The 22,538-nt window shown below is 40.6% G+C and overlaps 1 protein-coding gene across 2 annotated transcripts in view; it reads left to right on the top strand.

The window, feature by feature from the left end:
* Nucleotides 1–22,538, top strand: part of LOC106089393 (octopamine receptor Oamb) — a 409,732-nt gene that overhangs the window by 26,021 nt on the left and 361,173 nt on the right. For both annotated transcript variants that reach the window (XM_059363782.1, XM_059363781.1), the window contains exon 2: nt 559–916. The gene's annotated coding sequence lies outside the window, so the exon portion shown is untranslated. The remainder of the gene's footprint in view (nt 1–558; nt 917–22,538) is intronic.

Here is a 22,538-nt window from a genome sequence, read left to right as displayed (position 1 = left end):
GAGTGATTACAACAGAAGGACGGACAGACGGATAGACGGACAGACACACGGACATCGTTAGATCGTCTTAGAATTTTACGATGATCCAAAATATATATACTTTGTAGGGCCGGAAATTGATATTTCCATGTGTTGCAAACGGAATGACTAAATGAATATACCGTCTATCGCACGGTGTTGGGTATAAAAATTAATTTAATTGTCATTAGTTTGCTTTAAAACAAATAAACACTTAATTTAACATATAAATATAGCATACGGTAAACAGATGTTGGGGAAAATTGTGTTTTAATGTTTGTATTATATGCACAACATATTGTTATTTATTTCATACTATTTTTAAATACAATGATAACTCTTTAATAAGGAATTCTCTTTAAAATCATGAATGTTTTTTTTTCATTTCATTTTATATGGCTGATTAAAACAAACACATGAGCGCCTAACCTTTGTTTACATACAAAACAAAAATCTTTCACCTTTTCATTAATTATAATAATAAAATATTTAACCATATAATTAATGCCAATTTTTATTTATTTTTTTTTCTTATTGCAGCTCTTAAAAAACAAGCAAAACAAAAAACCTCAACTATCTGTGCTCACCTTAAAAAGGCTTTAAATTGCAAAAAAATAAAAATGAAATAAAAATCTGGTGAACAAACTACTGCTACTACTACACCAAAGAGACATTGAAAGCCAAAGTCATTTTTGATGTAAATGAAAAAAAAAAATATTAAACAAAATTAAAATTACATTTAGTGAACAACAATAAGAACAACCAATTTAATTAACGCATATACAAAAAACCTATTATTAATAAAAATTTAACAACAACAGCAACCAGAATATTAACAAAAAATACAGCAGCCACAAAATAAAGTGATTGAAATTCACCTATAACTCAAAATCTAAAGGTAAGATTTTTACTATCATAAATTCAATTGATACCTGGTTTAGTAAAATGTTATTCATCTGACGTATTGGTCGGTCCCATTGGCATGTGTCTACCTACATGCCCAGATAGATGGTGGCTGGTAGGTTGCTGCTTTTACAGCAAGGCTTATATTTCTATTAAATAGTTAAAGGCCGCTATATGTAGGTAACAAACATCTACATACGTTTTCTTTTTGATTGATATGTGTGCTATGCTATGTGGTACAAATGACAATAAAGAGGCAGGCGATCACCACTACATATCATGGCTAAAATCTCATTCGTTGACATTCAATCCTGGCATGTGGTTACTGTTTGGCAATGCTCATCTGCGAGTTAACCCCGGCAACTGAGTTGGTAGGGAGCTCGGATTGGAAGGGCAGAGGTCGTGGGCTTACCCCCAGAGGCTTTAGCTCGTCACTACGTTGGTATCACAATGGATACATCTGGATACACATTTCGTCAACATTTTCAGTGTATCAGCTTATATACAGTTCTACGCAAATATGGTCCTATTTAGACTAACTCGAGTAAGAATGACGAACAATTCGCTATTTAAAAATTTGATATCGGAAAAGATATGAGGATTTAATGCTCTCATTACCTTAAATCCGAAGATCGGTCTATATAACCGCTATATCCAAACGCTAGAATACCCCTGGTCCTTTTCGCTACCCCGGTTAGTTTAGTGTACAAAATGTCTGCCAAATCTGATGAGAATTGCGCCCTCTAGAGGCTTAAGATGTCAAGATACCAGATCGGATTTATATGGCAGTTATATCAGGTTATTAACGATTTGCGGCATATTAAGCACAGTTGTTGGAAGTCATAACAAAACACTTCATGCAAAATTGAAATCGGAAGAGAATTGCGCCCTCTAGCGGCTCAAGAAGTCAAGATCCAAGATTGGTTTATATGGCAGCTATACCAGGTTATGAACCGATCTAAACCATACTTAGCACAGTTGTTGGAAGTAATACTAAAACACCACGTGCAAAATGTCATTCAAATCGAACGAGAATTGCGCCATCTAGTGGCTCAATAACTCAAGACCCAAGATCGGTTTATATGGCAGCTATAGCGAAACATGGACCCACTTGTCCCATTTACAATCCGAATCGACCTACACTAATAAAAATTATTTGTGCAAAATTTCAAGCGCCTAGCTTTACTCCTACGAAAGTAAGCGTGCTTTCAACAAACGGGCATGGCTAGATCGGCTTAAAATGTCATGACGATCAAGAATATATACCTTATATGGTCTTAGACGCATATTTCGAGGTGTTACAAAGAGAATGACGAAATTGGTATACCTGTATTCTCTAGGGTACAAAAAAATCTTTTTATTTCATAAGCTGGGTTGCGGAGTCGATTAATTTTGACTCGACTTGCACTACGACTCCTAGCAAATTGCTCAACTGCCACTCCGGAGTCGACTCCAGGCACTTAAAAATTCTATGTTTTACACCCACCAATAAAGAATGCGGGTGATACCCAACTTAGGTAATATTTGTATAAAATGAAAGGAAAAACTTACCGTTTGTGGGGTATTTTGGGGAAGGGGTCCCAAAAGTGGTTATCAATTTTGTGCTCTCTTCCCCAATACCTTTCGTTTGGTCGGTAACCACATTGATATGGTCACTAAATATGTCCAATTTGGGGGTGTTTTTGGGAGTGGGGTGAACCCCAAAACGCTTAGCCCAGAAAATATATCAGCATCGTGCTCTACTCTCAAATGTCATTTATTTGAACCACATATTGGCATTGGCCTCAAAATTGGGTATCAAATTCATTTTCTCAAATACCTTTCACTTAAACCCCTCTTGTAAAAGTTTGAAAATATGTCCGATTTGGGGTATGGGCCCTTAAAACTATTTATATTGAGCTCCACTCATTTTAAGACCCAAATTGTCATGGTGAACGGATACGTCCTATTTGGGCGTTGTTATGGAAGTGGGACTTCCCTTAGAGAGTTGGTCCGGAATGTTGATATCAGTTTCATGGTCTACTCCCAAATAAGTCTCATTTGAGCCCCAGATTTCATAGTCGGCAAACATTTCCGATTTGGGGGATGGGGCGACCACTCAGTGACTTTTTTTTATATATCTCAGATTCGTGTTCTACCCCAAAATACCTATTAGTTGAGCACCATATTGCAATGGTCAGCAAGAACATCCTATTGGTGTGGTGTTATGGAAGTGGGTTGGCCCCACAGACACTTTTCCCGAATATCAGATTCGTGCATTACTCTTAAGGACCATTCATTTGAGCCACATATTACTGTGTTTGTAAATTTGTCCTCTTTGGGGGGTGTTTTTGAGGAGGGGCGGCTCCCCCAAACATTGGTAACACATTAAGATATCAGTTTCGTATTCTACTCACAAATACCTTTCATTTGAGTCCCATATTGCCATGCCCGGTCAATATGTCCGATTTAGGGGTGTTTTGTGGGTTGGGGTGGTCCCCCAAACACTTGGTCCGACAATAGGATTTTAAGACGATCTAGCCATGTCCGTCCGTCCGTCTGTCCGTCCGTCTGTCCGTCCGTCTGTCCGTCTGTCTGTCCGTCTTTCCGTCCGTCCTTCTGTCCATCCGTCCGTCTGTCCGTCCGTCCGTTCGTCTGTCCGTCCGTTCGTCTGTGCGTCCATCAGTCCTTCCGTCTGTCCATCAGTCTGTTGAAATCACGCTACAGTCTTTTAAAATAGAGATATGTACAGTCTTTAAAAATGGAAAATATTAAGAAAAATAATTTTCATAATATTTTGTTACCAGTTAGCGAAGACGGATGGGGGTATATTCATTTTGTCATTCCGTTTGCAACACATCGAAATATCCATTTCCGACCCTATAAAGTATATATATTCTTGATCAGCGTAAAAATCAAAGACGATCTAGACATGTCCGTCCGTCTGTCCGTCTATCCGTCTGTCTGTTGAAATCACGCTACAGTCTTCAAAGAGAGATATTGAGCTGAAATTTTGCACAGGTTCTTTTTTTATCCATAAGCAGGTTAAGTTCGAAGATGGGCTATATCGGACTATATCTTGATATAGCCCCCATATAGACCGATCCGCCGATTTAGGGTCTTAGGCCAATAAAGGCCACATTTATTATCCGATTTTGCTGAAATTTGGGACAGTGAGTTGTGTTAGGCCCTTCAACATCCTCCATCAATTTGGCCCAGATCGGTTCAGATTTGGATATAGCTGCCATATAGACCGATCCTCCAATTTAGGGTCTTAGGCCCATAAAAGCCACATTTATTATCCGATTTTGCTGAAATTCGGGACAATGAGTTGTCATAGGCTCTTCGACATTTTCAGTCAATATGGCTCAGATCGGTTTAGATTTTGTTATAGCTGCCATATAGACCGATCCTAAGATGTAGGGTCATAGGCCCATAAAAGCTACATTTATTACCCGATTTTGCTGAAATTTGGGACAGTGAGTTGTCTTAGGCCCTTCGACGTCCTCCGTCAATACGGCTCAGATCGGTTTAGATTTGGATATAGCTGCCATATAGACCGATCTCTCGGTTTTAGGTTTTGGGGCCATAAAAAGCGCATTTATTACCCGATTTTGCTGAAATTTGGGACAGTGAGTTGTCTTAGGCCCTTCGACGTCCTCCGTCAATACGGCTCAGATCGGTTTAGATTTGGATATAGCAGCCATATAGACCGATCTCTCGGTTTTAGGTTTTGGGGCCATAAAAAGCGCATTTATTGTCCGATGTTGCCGAAATTTGGGACAAAGAGTTAAGTTAAGCCCCTCCACATATTTCTGCAAGTTGGTATAGATCGATCAAGATTTGCATATAGCTGCCATATAAACCGATCTCTCGATTTAAAGTCTTGGCCCCATAAAAGGCGCATTTTTAATCCGATTGCACTGCAATTTGACACACTGACTTATGTTATGCTTTTCGACATCCGTGTGGTATATAGTTCAGATCGGTTTATTTTAAGATATAACTACTAAAAAGACCAATATTTTCTTATATACAATTGAACAATAACTTTTACTTATAAGTATCTGGTCCAAATCGGAACATAGCTGCTATGGGGCATAAGGTATGAATTTTGCATCGGATTTTGAGGAAAGGTGGTTCACATATATATCCAAGGTGGTGGGTATCCGAAGTTCGGCCCGGCCGAACTTAACGCCTTTTTACTTGTTTTTTTTTTTTTTCAAATTTTGAATCAATTTTTTTCGATGATTCGTGTTGCCAATTTTCGACAAGACTTTAAATGATGGGATTTTTATACCCTCCACCATAGGATGGGGGTATCCTAATTTCGTCATTCTATTTGTAACACTTCGAAATATGCGTATAAGACCCCATAACGTATATATATTCTTGATCGTCGTGACATTTTAAGTCGAACTAGCCATGTTCGTCCGTCTGTTTGTCGAAAGCACGCTAACTTTTGCAGGAGTAGAGCTAGCCGCTTGAAATTTTGCACAAATACTTTTTATTAGTGCAGGTCGGTTGGGATTTTAAATGGGCCAAATCGGTCCATGTTTTGATATAGCTGCCATATAAACCGATCTTGGGTCTTGACTTCTTGAGCCTCTAGAGGGCGCAATTCTCGTCCGATTTGACTGAAATTTCGCACATAGTGTTTTGATATCACTTCCAACAACTGTGATATCACTTCCAACAACTGAGTAGTATGGTTCAAATCGGTCTATAGCCTGATATACTGCTATATAAACCAATCTTGGGTCTTGAGTTCTTGAGCCTCTAGAGGGCGCAATTCTCATCCGATTTGACTAAAATTTTGCACATAGTGTTTTGATATCACTTCCAACAACTGTGCAAAGTATGGTCCTAATCGGCCTATAACCTGATATAGCTGCCATATAGACCGATCTTGGGTATTGACTTCTTGAGCCTCTAGAGGGCGCAATTCTCATCCAAATTGACTGAAACTTTACACATAGTGTTTTGATATCACTTCAAACAACTGTGGTTAGTATGGTCCTAATCGGTCCATAACCTGATATATCTGCCAAATAAACCGATCTTGGGTGTTGACTTCTTGAGCCTCTAGAGGGCGCAATTCTCGTCCGATTTGACTGAAATTTTGCACATAGTATTTTAATATCACTTCCAACAACTGTGCGAAGTATGGTCCTAATCGGCCTATAACCTGATATAGCTGCCATATAAACCGATCTTGGGTGTTTACTTCTTGAGCCTCTAGAGGGCGTAATTCTCTTCCGATTTGGCACAAATTTTGTACAACGGCTTCTCCCATGGCCTTCAACACTCTAACTTGTTTCGGATGTTCTCGCCAGAATTGTAATTTAGGCGCACGGCCTCATAGGCGGACATGCTCGCCTCTCTGCGGAGAGGATATGCTGGCCTTCAATTTTAATTTCGTTTATTTCAAAGTTTTGCCTTTATTTCTTTTCACAAGTGCTCATGCTGATGGGAAAAATACCAATGAATATCCATTTGCCATTTCAACCAACAGTGATATATATTCACTATAACCAACTGTTGTTTATTAATTCATTATAGGCCAAAGATATTATCTGAAATAATTTATATGTAGAGACATGGCTTAAAATGCTCTCGATACAAGTAATCTGCGTATTTAGGTTATAAATAACGCATAAAAAATAATAACAGTAGTCGGTTGTGGCACCAAACGGGTAATAACTTTTTTCGCCTTTTTGTGTTTACACTGCCCCAAAACAATTGCACAATAAATTAATGTTGAACAAGTAATTGTTGGGCGATACACAACAGCTCTATAAAAATAAATTGGCCAAGTTTACATGTAAAGGCTCTCGCCAAGTAGCAAAAGAGCGGCATTCAATTTCAAGAGATTCAATTTCGATTTTTGTATCTTATCCACCAAGTGAATGGATGTACTCTCCAATAAACACAAACTGGGAAAAACTGAAACCAACAACATTTTCGTTTATTTACACTTTTTTTATAAAAAAAAGCAACCAGCCTACTCCCCTCGCTCTTAGGTAAATGGCGAGACAACATTTTGCGCGCGCAAAATTTTTGTAATATTTTTTTTGTTTTTAATTTAAAAATTTTTATTGCTGTTTTAACAAATTGCACACTCACACAGACAAACTAAGACCAAAACAAGCTAACGCAGACTATGGCACGAGGCGTGACATTGTCAGTTTCGAAGAGTGGGGGCTTACAGTGTTTCATAGCTTCGAACCGCTTTTAAGTGTGGAATATTGGAAGTATATGGAAATGTCGATGAAGTGTCCGTCCTACTATCCGTCCTTCACTTTCAAACCGGTGACAACAATTTAGTGGCGATTCGTAACAGCCGCGCTCCACCAAAGAGTCAACTGCCACACACATACAGCAAACACTACAAATATACGCATCCAAGCGTTTTCAAGTATCGCTTTTTTCTAAGTGAAAATCTTAGCTTCAGTCGTTTGTTGGGTATGGTTTTTTTTCGCCTGGTGTGAGTTTTGCTTGATTGAAATAACGTTTTTTTGTATTTTGGTTTAATATGCACACTTGCCACTTGCAACAAACTTTTAACCTCAAGGCAGATTAAGTAGTAAATTATGTTTTGTTTTAAAAATTTGTAAAATGTTTATAGTTATGGTTTTCTGTAGATCTCAATGATAATGAGAATTGTTAAAAAACAGTTTTGAATACAAAATCGAACAATGGAAATAAAGTTTTGACAAAATTTTTATGACGATAAAAATTGACAAAAAATGTATGGAAATCGCAAACTTTGATTTTGGGAAAAGGAGAAGGTCGTTAAACGGATGTAACTAATAATACCCTACACCACTACTGTAGTACAGGGTATTGTAAATTTGTTTTGTAACACCCAGAAGAAAGAGAGATAGACCCATTGATAAGTATACCGATCGACCCAGAATCATTTTCTAATTCGATATAACAATGTCCGTCTGTCTGTCTGTCCGTCTGTCCATGTTAATTAGTGTACAAACTACAGGTCGCAGACATGTTTTTCGGCCTAGAGACGAAGCCTATTGAAATTGGAAAAAATCGGTTCAGATTTGGACATAAATCAAGCGGCAAGCTTTACGCGTTCGACTGCTATCGTGATTTCAATAGACGTGCGCAAGGACGGGCGGTCGTGGCTAGATCAACTCAGAATGTCGAGACGGTCCAGAATATTTACTTAATGAGAGCGCAAATCAATATTTGGAGGTGTTACCAACGGAATGACTAGATTAGTATTCCCCTGTCCTATGGTGGTGGGTGTAAAAATCCTTTCATGGGCCGAAGACCTTAAATTGAGAGATCGGACTATAGGGTACCTATATCCAAATCTGGACCCATCTAGGCCAAATTTAAAAAAAAAGTCGAAGGGTCTAACACAACTCACTATCCCAAATTTCGGCGAAATCGAACAATAAATATGCCTTTTATGGGCCCAAGGCCTTAAATCCAGATATCGGTCTATATGGCAGCTATATTAAAATCTTGACCTATCTGGGGCAAACTGAAGAGGGATGTCGAATGGTCTAACACAAATTACTGTCTCAAATTTCAGCAAAATCGGATAATAAATGTGGCTTTAATGGGCCTAAGACCTTAAATTGGCAGATCGGTCTATATGAGGGCTATATCAAGATATAGTCCGATATAGACCATCTTCGAACTGAATCTGTCTATGGACAAAAAAAGAATCTGTGCAAAGTTTCAGTTCAATATCTCTACTTCTACAGACTGTAGCTTGATTTCAATAGGCAGACGGACGGACGGACGGACGGAGATATGTACAGACATGGATAGATCATCTACGATTTTTACGACGTTGATCGTCATATATACTTTATAGGGTCAAAAATGCAAATTTTGCCCATGAATATTCCGCGAAGGAACAGGGGCAAACTTCTCACATATCAATGAGTGCAGTCCGATTCAAGTTTATGCTCAATGATAAGGGCCTCCTTTTTATAGCCGAGTCCGAACGGCGTGTCGCAGTGCGACACCTCTTTGGAGAGAAGTTTTACATGGCATAGTAACTCACAAATGTCGCCAGCATTAGGAGGGGAAAACCACCGTTGAAAAATTTTTTTTGATGGTCTCGCCAGGTTTCGAACCCAGGCGATCAACGTCATAGGCGGACATGCTAACCTCTGCGCTACGGTGGCCTTTATAGGGTCGTAAATGGATATTTCGAAGTGTTGCAAACGGAATGACAAAATGAATATAACCCCATCCTTCGGTGGTGGGTATAAAAAGGATAATGGAAGGCCACAACAAGAAATCCCCATGAAGTTTTATATGCGATAAGTAATTGGGCCACTAGAGGCCCATAGGATGTTATAGGAAAAGTCTCGAGAGATCGGTTTATATAGCTGCAATATCAAGTTTTGCATCAATTGGAATTATAAAGGGTGATTTTTTGAGGTTAGGATTTTCATGCATTAGTATTTGACAGATCACGTGGGATTTCAAACATGGTGTCAAAGAGAAAGATGCTCAGTATGCTTTGACATTTCATCATGAATAGACTTACAAACGAGCAACGCTTGCAAATCATTGAATTTTATTACCAAAATCAGTGTTCGGTTCGAAATGTGTTCATTCACCGTTCAGCGATGAGGCTCATTTCTGGTTGAATGGCTACGTAAATAAGCAAAATTGCCGCATTTGGAGTGAAGAGCAACCAGAAGCCGTTCAAGAACTGCCCATGCATCCCGAAAAATGCACTGTTTGGTGTGGTTTGTACGCTGGTGGAATCATTGGACCGTATTTTTTCAAAGATGCTGTTGGACGCAACGTTACGGTGAATGAACACATTTCGAACCGAACACTGATTTTGGTAATAAAATTCAATGATTTGCAAGCGTTGCTCGTTAGTAAGTCTATTCATGATGAAATGTCAAAGCATACTGAGCATCTTTCTCTTTGACACCATGTCTGAAATCCCACGTGATCTGTCAAATACTAATGCATGAAAATCCTAACCTCAAAAAAATCACCCTTTACTTGACTATACTGTTGGAGGTCATAGAAAAGGCCATTATGAAGATTCCACCCAAATCGGATAAGAGTTGGGGACTCTAGCTCAAGCAGTATATTCCGGAGATCGTTTTTAAAAAGAGCTACTAGCTGGACAGGGCCCGCTCCTCTGCACCTTCTTTTTTTTCTCTTATTTTATCTGATCCCTATACTGGCACGGTCATGAAAAAAGTCCTGTTCGGGGGTGCTACTATGGCTTTTCAGATATTTTGCCCAATGTGGATATCATATTGGAGCTCCACTTCCAAATTTCTTTTATTTGAGCCTTATATTGCTGGGTAGGTAAATATGTCAGGTATGGGGGTGTTTTTTGGAGGTGAGGTGGTCCCCATGTATCAGATTCGTGCTCTAGTTTCAAATACCTTTCATTTGAGTCTAATATTGTCATTATTGGTTTAAATAAACAGACGCTTAAATCGCCCCACCCATCTCCGAGATCTGGCGTTTTTGAAAATAGGGTGAAGAGAGTCCGCCCATCAAAGTTCGGATGTTAGATCTACTTCATTGGTTTGGTTTTGGAGGTGGCCAAACCCTTTGCCCCGAATGTGGACATTAGATTCATATTCTACTCCAAAAACTACATTTGAGATACGTTTCGCTATAGTCGGTCACGAACCTGATGTAGATCCCATATAAACCGATCTTCCGATTTGACTTCTTGAGCCCCTCAATTTTCAACCGATTTGGCTGAAATTTTGTACATGATCTTCTGTTATGATTCCTAATAACTGTGCCAAGTACGATTCAAATCGGTCAAGAACATGATATAGCTCCCATATAAACCGATCTCCGATTTGACTTCTTGAGCCGTTACAAGCCGCGATTTTCTGTTATGACTTTACGGTCCAATTCGCCAAGTACTGTCCAATTCGGTCTATAACTAGATATAGCTCCAATATTTAAGCAGAATCCATGGTGGTGGGTTCCCAAGATTCGGCCCGGGGAACTTAGCACGCTTTTATTTATTTTTTTTATATTGGTTTTCTATACCACAATACCACATTTTTAAAAATACGCAGTTCCTCCTGTGGCCCTATCAAAGACCTTTTTTTGCAGTCCTATTCTATGCTGATCAGCCTTCATTTATTATTTTTAATTCCTTTTTTTTTGGGTAGGATGGGAAAGCAATTGCCCTTTGACACGTCCTTTCAGTTGAATACAATATGTTCTCGGTGGTCCTTCATGAGAGCTTAGTGTTGTTTTATTTACAGAAGAGGGTCGGTCCCCCCGCGCTAAGACCCAAAAGACAATTTATTTGAGTCCTTTATGTCGAGACCTTTTGTTAAATTCCTATTTTATCGTCTTATTGAAGCGTATTAGGTAGGTGGACCGGTCCAAGACTCTGTCCCAAATCTGTATACCAGATTCGTGGTCAACACTTAATGACCTTTAATTTAACACCAATTTTGTGACGTTGGACATTGATGGTCGTTTTGGGGGTTGGAGAGGCCCCGCAGACACCTTGAATCAAAGTCTTGTAACAAATGAGTACTCATCTTTTAAACACCTCTCATTTAATATTCATATTGCCCAAAGCGGTAAGTGTTCTGTTGGGTGGTGTTTTTAGGGGTGGGGGTCCCCCCCCACACTAAGGTAACATTTTTATACCAACTTCTTACTCTACTTTTAAATACTTTTTATTTGATACCCATATTGTCCCATTCGGTAAACATGTCCGTTCGGGTGGGTTTTGAGATGGGGCGTCCCCCCAGGTAAGTTGACCCTAAAATTGTATACCAATTTTGTGTTTTTGAGGTACAAAAGTTCGCTAAATCGCTGAACACATATACAACACACATTTAAACACATTTTGAGATGAGGCGTCCCCCAGGTTAGTTGACCCTAAAATTTTATACCAATTTTGTGTGTTAGGGGTACAAAAGTTCGCTAAATCGGTGAACACATATAAAATCGATATCCCGATTTGGCTTCTTGAGCCCCTGGAAACCGCAATTTTTGTCCGACTTGGCCAAATGGGTAATCGGTGTCCCCGCCGGTAAACATGTCCGTTCGGGTGGGTTTTCAGAAATTTTATACCAATTTTGTGTGTTAGGGGTACAAAAGTTCGCTAAATCGGTGAACATATATAAAATCGATATCCCGATTTGGCTTCTTGAGCCCCTGGAAACCGCAATTTTTGTCCGACTTGGCCAAATCGGTAATCGGTGTCCCCGCCGGTAAACATGTCCGTTCGGGTGGGTTTTGAGATGGGGCGTCCCCCAGGTTAATTGACCCTAAAATTTTATACCAATTTTGTGTTTTTGGGGTACAAAAGTTCGCAAAAGCGGTGAACACATATACAACACACATTTAAAAACATTTTGAGATGGGGCGTCCCCCAGGTTAATTGACCCTAAAATTTTATACCAATTTTGTGTTTTTGAGGTACAAAAGTTCGATAAATCGGTGAACACATATACAAATCGATATCCCGATTTGACTTCTTGAGCCCCTGGAAGTCCCAATTTTTGTCCGACTTGGTCAAATCGGTCTATAGACTGACATAATTCCCATATACACCGATCTTCCGATTTGACTTTTTGAGCCATTAAAAACCTCAATTTTTGTCCGATTTGGCTGAGACTTTGTATGTAGTGTTCTGTTACGACTTCCAACAACTGTGCTATGTAGGGTCCAAATCAATCTATAACCTGATATTGCTGCCATATAAACCGATCTTCCGACTTGAATACCTCACAAATGTAGCCAACATAAAGTGAGGAGATAGATGACTTTGTCCTCTTCTCATATTCTCGCCAGGGTTGAGCTAATTCGCTTTTACTTTAATGCTCTGTAACCTACACTCCCCTATTTTAGAACCTTAAAATTGCGGAGAGAATATAGATTGGCATACAAAGGAAATGTGGTAAAACGGAAATGGCATAAATGCGTTATCGCGGCTTCCGTCCAGTTTTAGCCCTTTTCCTACACCTGTTTCAGTGCGTGTGGCGTAACTTAATTCCTCCAAAAGAATGGTGGTTAACAAAAAACGACCCACAACTTTTGTACATTACTTATATGTGTGGAGAAAATGGTGGCATAATTCAGTTATTTATATGTTTTGGCCCTTGTATAATGTGATATTTTACGCAGTTACACACTATGACCCACGCCTTGGACATTTTTTATTCAAATGCCAGGGAAAATATTGCTGCAGGATATGCAAATTATAAGTTCAACATCATTCATGTTATTGCTTTTGTCTACGGGATAATGATTGGCGTGTGGCTTACAAAACGCCTACTTACGAATATAGAAGTGGTAAGATTTGTTTTTGCTCAAGGATTTTACCCTTAAGACTAATAATTTTAGGGCAAACAGAAAAAAAACATAGCAAACATAATTCTTATTTAGCCAATGCTAAGGCGTTCAAGATTTTCAACTAATTTTGCCATGGTGTGGAAGGAGAATATTGCGTTTTTTGTTTTTTTCTACAAAAATTATATTGACTTTCTTGGAAAAACATTTGAAAAACTAAATATTATCCTTTGCCGTTCAAACAAAAATTCCAGGCCTTAGGCATAAATTGGAATACAAATGAAATTCCATGATAAATTATGGCTCGATTGGAAAAGTGAACCTAAACAAACCTTCAGCAAATGGACATTCAAACCCATGGACGGACGGATGGACGGACGGACAATTCCAACAATGATTCATGGCAAAGCCCTTTGGGGGGTTCATAATGAATATCCATTAAGGCCTATAATACCAATGTGGAAATGTTAGATGATTAATTATATCCCAATAGAAGACAAATGACAGTCATTTGTGCTACCCTGACATCCCTCAGACGTCCAAAGTACGTCGTTTAAATATCCTTATGATAATTACAAATTAAATAAATAATCGACAAAACATTTTCCAAAAGTATTTTCACTTGGACATATGTACATCAAACACTTGTTTTGAGTGACTTGCTGTCCAAGTTTGTCAGTTGCTGTTCGTTTGTTTATTGTTTTTGGGCTTGTTTTTAAGTGGAAAATGTCGGAGATATTAAATTTTGTTTTTATGTTAAACCAAATTACAATGAGCTGACAAATTGTTGTTGTTATTATTTTTGCTGCATAGGTATTTGTTTTTTTTTCTTTATTTTTTTAGCATTGTTAAGTGACAAGTGATTTATAAAACGTTTGTGACAAACGGTTATAAAATAAGCAGCAAAAATGAATCTGCAGACACAAGTACTTGGATTTATGTCCATACATACAAGCGTGCGCTTATGTTATTAGTCCATAAATGAGTATTAGTTAATAGCATACGACTATAAATTTTAAATAGTAAGCTTGCTGTTACTTCGATCAATGAATATTAAGGTGGGTCGAAATTAAGTTCATACTAATCTGACCATGAAAGGAGGTTTTAGATTTTTTTATAAAAAAATGAAAAACTAGTGCGTCAAGTGACAGCATGTGTAGGGCAAGGGGGAAAGATGATGGGACGATGGAGCATCACAGCTAACAGACACCGGCACTTAGCTGGAGACACAATACCAGACATAAACCAGCTAATGGGCGCGGTATGTAAAACAATTAGGGTTTTTGTAGGCACCGCGGTATTGGTAGTCGTGACATTTAATGTCGATATAGCCAAGTCCGTCCGTCTGTCCGTCCGCTGTCCGTCTGTCCGTCCGTCTGTCCGTCCGTCCCTCCGTCCGTCCGTCCCTCCGTCCGTCCCTCCGTCCGTCCGTCCCTCCGTCCGTCCGTCCCTCCGTCCGTCCGTCCCTCCGTCCGTCCGTCCCTCCGTCCGTCCGTCCGTCTGTCCGCCTGTCTGTCTATCCGTCCGTCCCTCCGTCCGTCTGTCCGCCTGTCTGTCTATCCGTCCGTCCGTCTGTCCGTCTGTCCGTCCGTCTGTCCGTCCGTCTGTCCGTCCGTCCGTCTGTCCGTCTGTCCGTCTGTCCGTCCGTCTGTCTGTCCGTCTGTCCGTTTGTCTGTCGAAAGTACGCTAACTTCCAAAGGAGTAAAGCTAGACGTTTGAAATTTTGTACAAATACTTTTTATTAGTGTAGGTCGGTTGGGATTGCAAATGGGCCATATCGGTCCAAGTTTTGATATAGCTGTCATATAAACCGATCTTGGGTCTTGACTTCTTGAGCCTCTAGAGGGCGCAATTCTCGTCCGATTTTATTGAAATTTTGTACGTAGTTTTTTAGTAGCATTTCCAACAACTACGCTAAATGAGGTTCAAATCCGTCAATAACCTAATATAGCTGTCATATAAACCGATCTTGAGTCTTGACATCTTGAGCCACTAGAGGGCGCAATTCTTATTCGATTTGAATAAAGTTTTGCACGAAGTATTTTGTTATGATATCCAACAACTGTGTCAAGTATGGTTAAAATCGGTCCATAACCTGACATAGCTGTCATATAAACCGATCTGAGATCTTGACTTCTTGAGCTTCTAGAGTGTGCAATTCCTATCCGATTTGGCTGAAATTTTGCATGATGTATTTTATTATGACTCTTAACAACTGTGCCAAATCTGGTTCAAATCCGTCAATAACCTAATATAGCTGCCATATAAACCGATCTTGGGTCTTGACTTCTTGAGCCTCTAGAAGGCGCAATTTGTATCCGATTGGAATGAAATTTTGCTCGACGTGTTTCGCTATGGCTTCCAACAACTGTGCTAAATTAGGTTCAAATCAGCTAATAACCTGATATAGCTGCCATACAAACCGATCTTGGGTCTTGACTTCTTGAGCCTCTAGAGGGCGCAATTCTTATCCGATTAGGATGAAATTTTGCACGACGTGTTTTGATTTGATATCCAACAACTGTATCAAGTATGGTTCAAATCGGTCCATAACCTGATATAGCTGTCATATAAACCTATCTGGGGACTTTGAATTCTAGAGCTTCTAGAGGCCGCAATTCCTATCCGATTTGAATGAAATTTTGCACGAAGTATTTTATTATGACATTAAACAACTGTGCCAAATAAGGTTCAAATCGGTCCATAACCTGATATAGCCGCCATATAAACCGATCTGGGATCTTGACTTCTCGAGCCTCGCAATTGTTAACCGTTTTGCCGTTTTAGATATACCTCCCTTATAAATCGATCCCTGGTTTCACTTCTTGAGCCCCGGAAAGGCGCAATTGTTATCCAAATTGACTGAAATTGATATGATGTTTTGATATGACTTTCATGACTGTGCTAAGTACGGTTCAAATCGGTCAATAACCTTATATAGCTCCCATATAAACCGATCTCCCGATTTGACATCTTAAGTCCATGAAATTGTTACACGATTTTTCTGAAATTTCGCATGGAGAGTTTTGTTATGACTTTCAATAACCGTAGCAATTACGGTCCAAATCGGTCAATAACCTGATATAGCTCCTATATAAACCGAGAAATTTGGTGCGTAAAACACCATTGTGGAATATTTTTACGGAATCCATGGTGGTGGGTTCCCAAGATTCGGCTCGGCCGAACTTAGTAAATTTGTATACCCAATGCGTCTGTAATACCTTGAAATATCGATCTGCGACCCCATAAAGTATATATATTCATATTCGTTTTTGCTGAAATTTGACACAGTGGGCTGTGTTAGCCTCTTCGACATTCGTATGCAATATGGTCCTGGACCTATAGCCCATGTCTTAGACCCATAAAATGTGAATTTTTTAACTGATTTCGATGAAATTTGTTACATTGAGTTGTGTTAGACCCTTATATAGCCTTCCTGAATATGGTGGAGGTAGGACAATATTTAGATATAGTTGCTATGGGCTCATAAATGATGCATTTTTCACCTTTTTATGATGAAAGGTGGTTAATATTTATATCCGAGGTGGTAGGTATCCATATGTTCTCTTTTGGCATTCATATAATTTATCTTAGGTCTGTTCGTACTTGTCTTTTGTTGGACGATGGACTCAAAAAGGCAGATTTTAAAATATGTTACTTTGATGCGGAACCTAGCAATGCCATTATTCTAGTAGGGAAAACTGAGCACATAATGGTTAAGCCTACGGCTAATTGCGAAACCCATTTCTTATTTGGTGCCAGCTATAATACGGTGTAAAGACTTACGGTTTTATTTCATGTATGGCGATAATATCAGTTCCTGTATGACGGTAATATCCTCTTTTCAGGTGGATACGGTAAATAAATTACATCTTGTCTATTTGTCTTTTTTAGCCCTCAAAGGCCTAATGCTTTTGTCGATTTGCGCTAAAAATAATCAACCTAGCCGTTTATGTTAATTTGTTTACATTTTTTCATAATTCATGCTGCTTGATACCCATTTAACTGCAATCCAGTTGAACCCACTTTAATATTCACAGTATGTTGTCCACGGCCAATGATTGCAATGATTGTTTCCCATAGACGGCATAATCGGTCGGCGCATCTATTCAATTCACATTTGCGAGTGAAATAAACACAATTGACAGTTTGAACATTTGTCCATGGAATGAGAGATGATCTAGAATCTCTTTTGACATGCGACTAATTGACATTTGAAATGGGCTCAAATTGTGCGGATAACAAACATTAGAAAAATAATTGCAAATTGTGAATTTCCCCCCCACCCATTCATTTTGTTGATGTGTGACAAATTTGGGATTTAATTTTAGACTATTCTTGGCATTGGCATACAATAGGTAGGCATGATAAGTGTTTATGTTTTGGTTACTTAATTATTTATACCATTCTTCATAGGGGATGGAGTTGGGTTACCCAAAAAGTAATTGCGGATTTTTCATATAGTCGGTGTTGACAAATTTTTTCACATCTTGTGACTCTGTAATTGCATTCTTTCTTCTGTCAGTTATCAGCTGTTACTTTTAGCTTGCTTTAGAAAAAAAGTGTAAAAAAAGTATATTTGATTAAAGTTAATTCTAAGTTTTATTAAAAATGCATTTACTTTCTTTTAAAAAATCCGCAATTACTTTTTGGGCAACCCAATATTTATCTCCCTACAATATATATATATATATATGTTCGACAAGTCGATTTAGTTTAGTTCGTTTGTATTATGTCTGTCCTTTCGGCTGTCTGGCCGACCGTCCGTTCGTCGGTCTGTTCGAAGTACAGAAATCCTTCCTCCATTTAACCGACCTTCCTCCATGTATCCGTCCTTCCTTCGTCCGTCTGTCTTTCTTCTGTCTTTCGTCTGTCCATCCTAACATCGCCTTTCCATCTCTTCTTCTTCTGTCAGTCCTTCCTTCGTCTGTCCATACTTCCTCGCCAGTTCATCTTTCCTTCGTCTGTCCCTTTTTTCTTCGTCTATCCATTCCTACTTCGTCCTTTCTTCGTCTGTCCGTCTTTACTTCGTCGGCGAGTCCTTATTTTGTTTGTCGGTTCTTCCTTCGTCTGTCTCTCCTTTCTTCGTCTGTCCATCCTTTCTTCGTCTGTACTTCCTTACTTCGTCAGTAAGTCCTTCCTTCATTTGTTCCTTCTTCTTTCATTTGTCCGTCCTAATTTCGTCTGTCCATCCCTTCTTCTTTTGTCTGTCCATCTTTCCTTTGTCAGTCCGTCCGTTTCCTTCGTCTATCCGTCCTTCCTTCGTCTATCCGTCCTTCCTTCGTCTATCTGTCCTTTCTTCGTCTGTCCGTCCTCACTTCGTCTGTCCGGCCATCCTGCGTCTGTCCGGCCGTCCTTCGTCTGTCCGGCCATCCTTCGTCTGTCCGGCATTCCTTCGTCTGTCCGGCATTCCTTCGTCTGTCCGGCTTTCCTTCGTCTATCCGTCCTTCCTTCGTCTATCCGTCCTTTCTTCGTCTGTCCGTCCTCCCTTCGTCTGTCCGGCCATCCTTCGTCTGTCCGGCCATCCTTCGTCTGTCCGGCCATCCTTCGTCTGTGCGGCCATCCTTCGTCTATCCGTCCTTTCTTCGTCTGTCCGTCCTCCCTTCGTCTGTCCGGCCATCCTTCGTCTGTCCGGCCATCCTTCGTCTGTCCGGCCTTCCTTCGTCTGTCCGGCCATCCTTCGTCTGTCCGGCCTTCCTTCGTCTGTCCGGCCATCCTTCGTCTGTCCGGCCATCCTTCGTCTGTCCGGCCATCCTTCGTCTGTCCGGCCATCCTTCGTCTGTCCGGCCATCCTTCGTCTGTCCGGCCTTCCTTCATCTGTCCGGCCTTCCTTCGTCTGTCCGGCCTTCCTTCGTCTGTCCGGCCTTCCTTCGTCTGTCCGGCTTTCCTTCGTCTGTCCGGCTTTCCTTCGTCTGTCCGGTCGTCCTTCGTCTGTCCGGCTTTCCTTCGTCTGTCCGGCCTTCCTTCGTCTGTCCGGCCTTCCTTCGTCTGTCCGGCCTTCCTTCGTCTGTCCGGCCTTCCTTCGTCTGTCCGGCATTCCTTCGTCTGTCCGCCCATCCTTCGTCTGTCCGGCTTTCCTTCGTCTATCCGTCCTTCCTTCGTCTATCCGTCCTTTCTTCGTCTGTCCGTCCTCCCTTCGTCCGTCCGGCCATCCTTCGTCTGTCCGGCCTTCCTTCGTCTGTCCGGCTTTCCTTCGTCTGTTCGGCCTTCCTTCGTCTGTCCGGTCTTCCTTAGTCTATCCGGCCTACTTTCGTCTGCCCATCTTACCTTCGTTACTCCTATCTTCCTTCGTCCGTCTGGCCTTCCTTTGTCTGCCCGTTCTTTCTTCGTTAGCCCATCCTTTCTTTGTCTGTCGTCCTTTCTTCGTCTCTGCGGCATTCCATCGACTGTTCGTTCTTCCTTCGTCTGTCCGGCCTTCCTTCGTCTGTCCGCTCTTCCTTCGTCTGTCCGGCATTCCTTCGTCTGCCCGGCCTTCCTTCGTTAATTCATCCTTCCTTCGCCTGTCCATCCTTCCTTCGTCTATCCGGCCTTCTTTCATCTGTCCGGCCTTCCTTTGTTAGTCCATCCTTCCGTCATCTGTCCATCCGTCCTTCGTCTGCCCGTCCTTCCTTCGTCTGCCCGTCCTTCCTTCGTCCGTTCGTCTGTCCGTCCTTCCTACGTCTGTCCGGCCTTCCTTCGTCTGCTCGTCTTATCTTCGTTAGTCCATCCTTCTTTCGTCTGCCCATTCTTTCTTCGTCTTTCTGCTATACCGTCGTTAGTCCATCTTTTTTTTGTCTGCTGTCCTTCCTTCGTCTGTACGGCATTCCATCGACTGTCCGTCTTTACTTCGTCTGTCCGTCCTTATTTCGTTTACGTCCTTCCTTCGCCTGTAAGTCCTTCCTTACTTGGTCTCTCTGTCCTTACTTCATCTCTCCGTCCTTACCTCTTCTCTCCGTCCTTGCTTCGTCTACCTGTCCTCCCTTTGTATGTCCAGTCTTTCTTCGGATGTCCGTCCTCACTTCGTTTATATCCTTCCTTCGTCTGTTAGTCCTTCCTTCGTCTGTTAGTGTTTCCTTCGCCTGTCACTCCTCACTTCGTCTGCAAGTCCATCCTTTGTGAGTTCTTCTTCCTTCGTCCTTCGTTTGTCTTTATGTCCGGCCTATGCCTGTCCTTCCTTACTTCATCTCTTCGCCCTTCCTACCGTCGATAGTCAATCCTTTCTTCGTCTGTCTGTCCGGCCTTCCTTCATCTGCGCGTCTTTCTTTCGTTAGTCCACACTTCCTTCGTCTGCCCGTCCTTCCTTCGTCTGTCCGGCCTTCCTTTGATTGTCCGTCCTTTCTTTGTCTGTCCGTCTTTACTACGTCTGTATGTCCTACCTTTGTCTGTCCTTCCTTCGCCAGTCTGTCCCTATTTCGTTTCTCCGTCCTTCCTTCGTCTGTTCTTCCTACCGTAGTCTATCCGTCGTTACTTCGTGTGTGGGACCTTCCCTCGTCTCTCCGTTCCTCATTCGTCTGTTCTACGGTCCGTCTTTCATCTATCCGCCCGTTTGTATATCTGTCCGTCCGTCTGTATGTCGTTCGAAATCACACTAATTTTCGTTGTAAAGCTAAGATTTTTTTTATTATAACAAAATTCTTTTGTCGACTAAATAGCACATTTTACCTTAAGAAAATGCTTTTCTTTCAAAATTTTATTGGTATTTTAAATTTCCACCACATGGAACAGTATTCCTTTCTTAACACCAACCTTATGGCTTTTTCCATAAAATTTCATTATTTCATTCGTATTTAATAATTTAGTGAATGCTTAAAACATTAAACTGCCAACCATAGAATAAATAAAACAAAAGTGACACTTCCAAAGAAGCTGAGAGAAAGAAAAAAAAAAAAAAAAGAAACGAAGCTCACAGCCAAACCGAGAAAATGGGGAAACCCCCGAAAAATAAAGAAGAGAAAACACATTGGCATGAAATCCTTTTGTTCCAACTCGGTGTTTTTTGGTATTCTTGGAAATAAAAACCATTGGAAAAAGCGAAAAGTCGTTGCATAAACAACAAGCAGTAAAGAATTGTGGCATGTTTCCCAAATAAAATTAAAGCTCATCTTATTCGAAAGGGGTTGGGGTGAGGAAAATTTTATAAGGCGGTATGTTGCCTAACGAAATAAGAATGAATGGTTGGCACCCCCTCCCATATACTGCGACACAGAAAAGGCTTACACAGGCTCTTGGTTTGTATTTTCCTTGTTGCCACTTCATTCTTATTTTTTGGGCTTCGTTGTTTTTCTTCGGTGATGTTGAAAAAGTTAAATGGCAGGATATGAAGTTAATGGAAGGAGATATGGATGACATTAATGTTCATGGTGGGGTAAATAAAGACACACTGTGTGCATGTGTGTGTGTGTGTGCTTAAAATGTCTTCAATCACACAAAACAGAGGAAGTTACATACAGAGGATTCGAAAATTTAAGATGTATGTTATGAGGATTTATGAGCAGCTAAATGATGTAGAATGACATACTCATATACGTTTAATACCTTCTGCATAGAGGACATATTCATTGCATTGTTAAGTGGGTATGAATAGTTGGGAAAAAATCCAATAACAAAATTAGGCCTAGCAAAATGCCAAATACCATTAATCGCTAACTAAAAACTAAATTTCCCATGAAAATTCGACCAAGGAACAGGGGATACTTTTCGCATATCAATGAAAGACCGAGGTGAAATGGCTAGATCGACCTTGGAAGTCAATACAATCAAGAATATGAATACCTTATGGGATCGTAGATTAATATGTGGAGGTACTATAAACGTAGCGCAGAGGTTAGCATGTCCGTCTATGACGTTGAACGCCTGGGTTCAAATCCTGGCGAGACCATCAGAAAAATTTTCAGTGGTGGTTTTCCCCTCCTAAAGCTGGCAACATTTGTGAGGTAATATGCCATGTAAAACTTCTCTCTAAAGAGGTGTCGCACTGCGGCATGCCGTTCGGACTCAGCTATAAAAAGGAGCCCCCTTATCATTGAGCTTAAACTTCAATCGGACTGCACTCATTGATAGAGGCAAACTTCTGCACTCGTTGATAGGGGCAAACTTCTGCCCCTGTTCCTTAGTGGAATGTTCATGGACAAAATTTGCAATTTACAAACAGATTGACTAGATGAGTATAGCCCCCATCCTACGGTGAGTATAAAATTAGATGTGCTTGATAAACGTAAGTTATGGTTCGATCCTCCAGGTAGCTTAATCCCCTATGAAATTTTACCCTCCCTCATTCATTTTGAGCATTACGCATATGTTGGCCATAAGCGGTTTACTATACCCATTTCGCTCAATGAACCATGGCACCTGGTTGAGAATGC

Source organism: Stomoxys calcitrans, chromosome 2 (assembly GCF_963082655.1).
Source record: "Stomoxys calcitrans chromosome 2, idStoCalc2.1, whole genome shotgun sequence".
Taxonomy (NCBI): Eukaryota; Metazoa; Arthropoda; class Insecta; order Diptera; family Muscidae; genus Stomoxys; species Stomoxys calcitrans.
The sequence above is the reverse complement of the archived record's forward strand: the minus strand, read 5'-3'. Positions and strand labels throughout refer to the sequence as shown.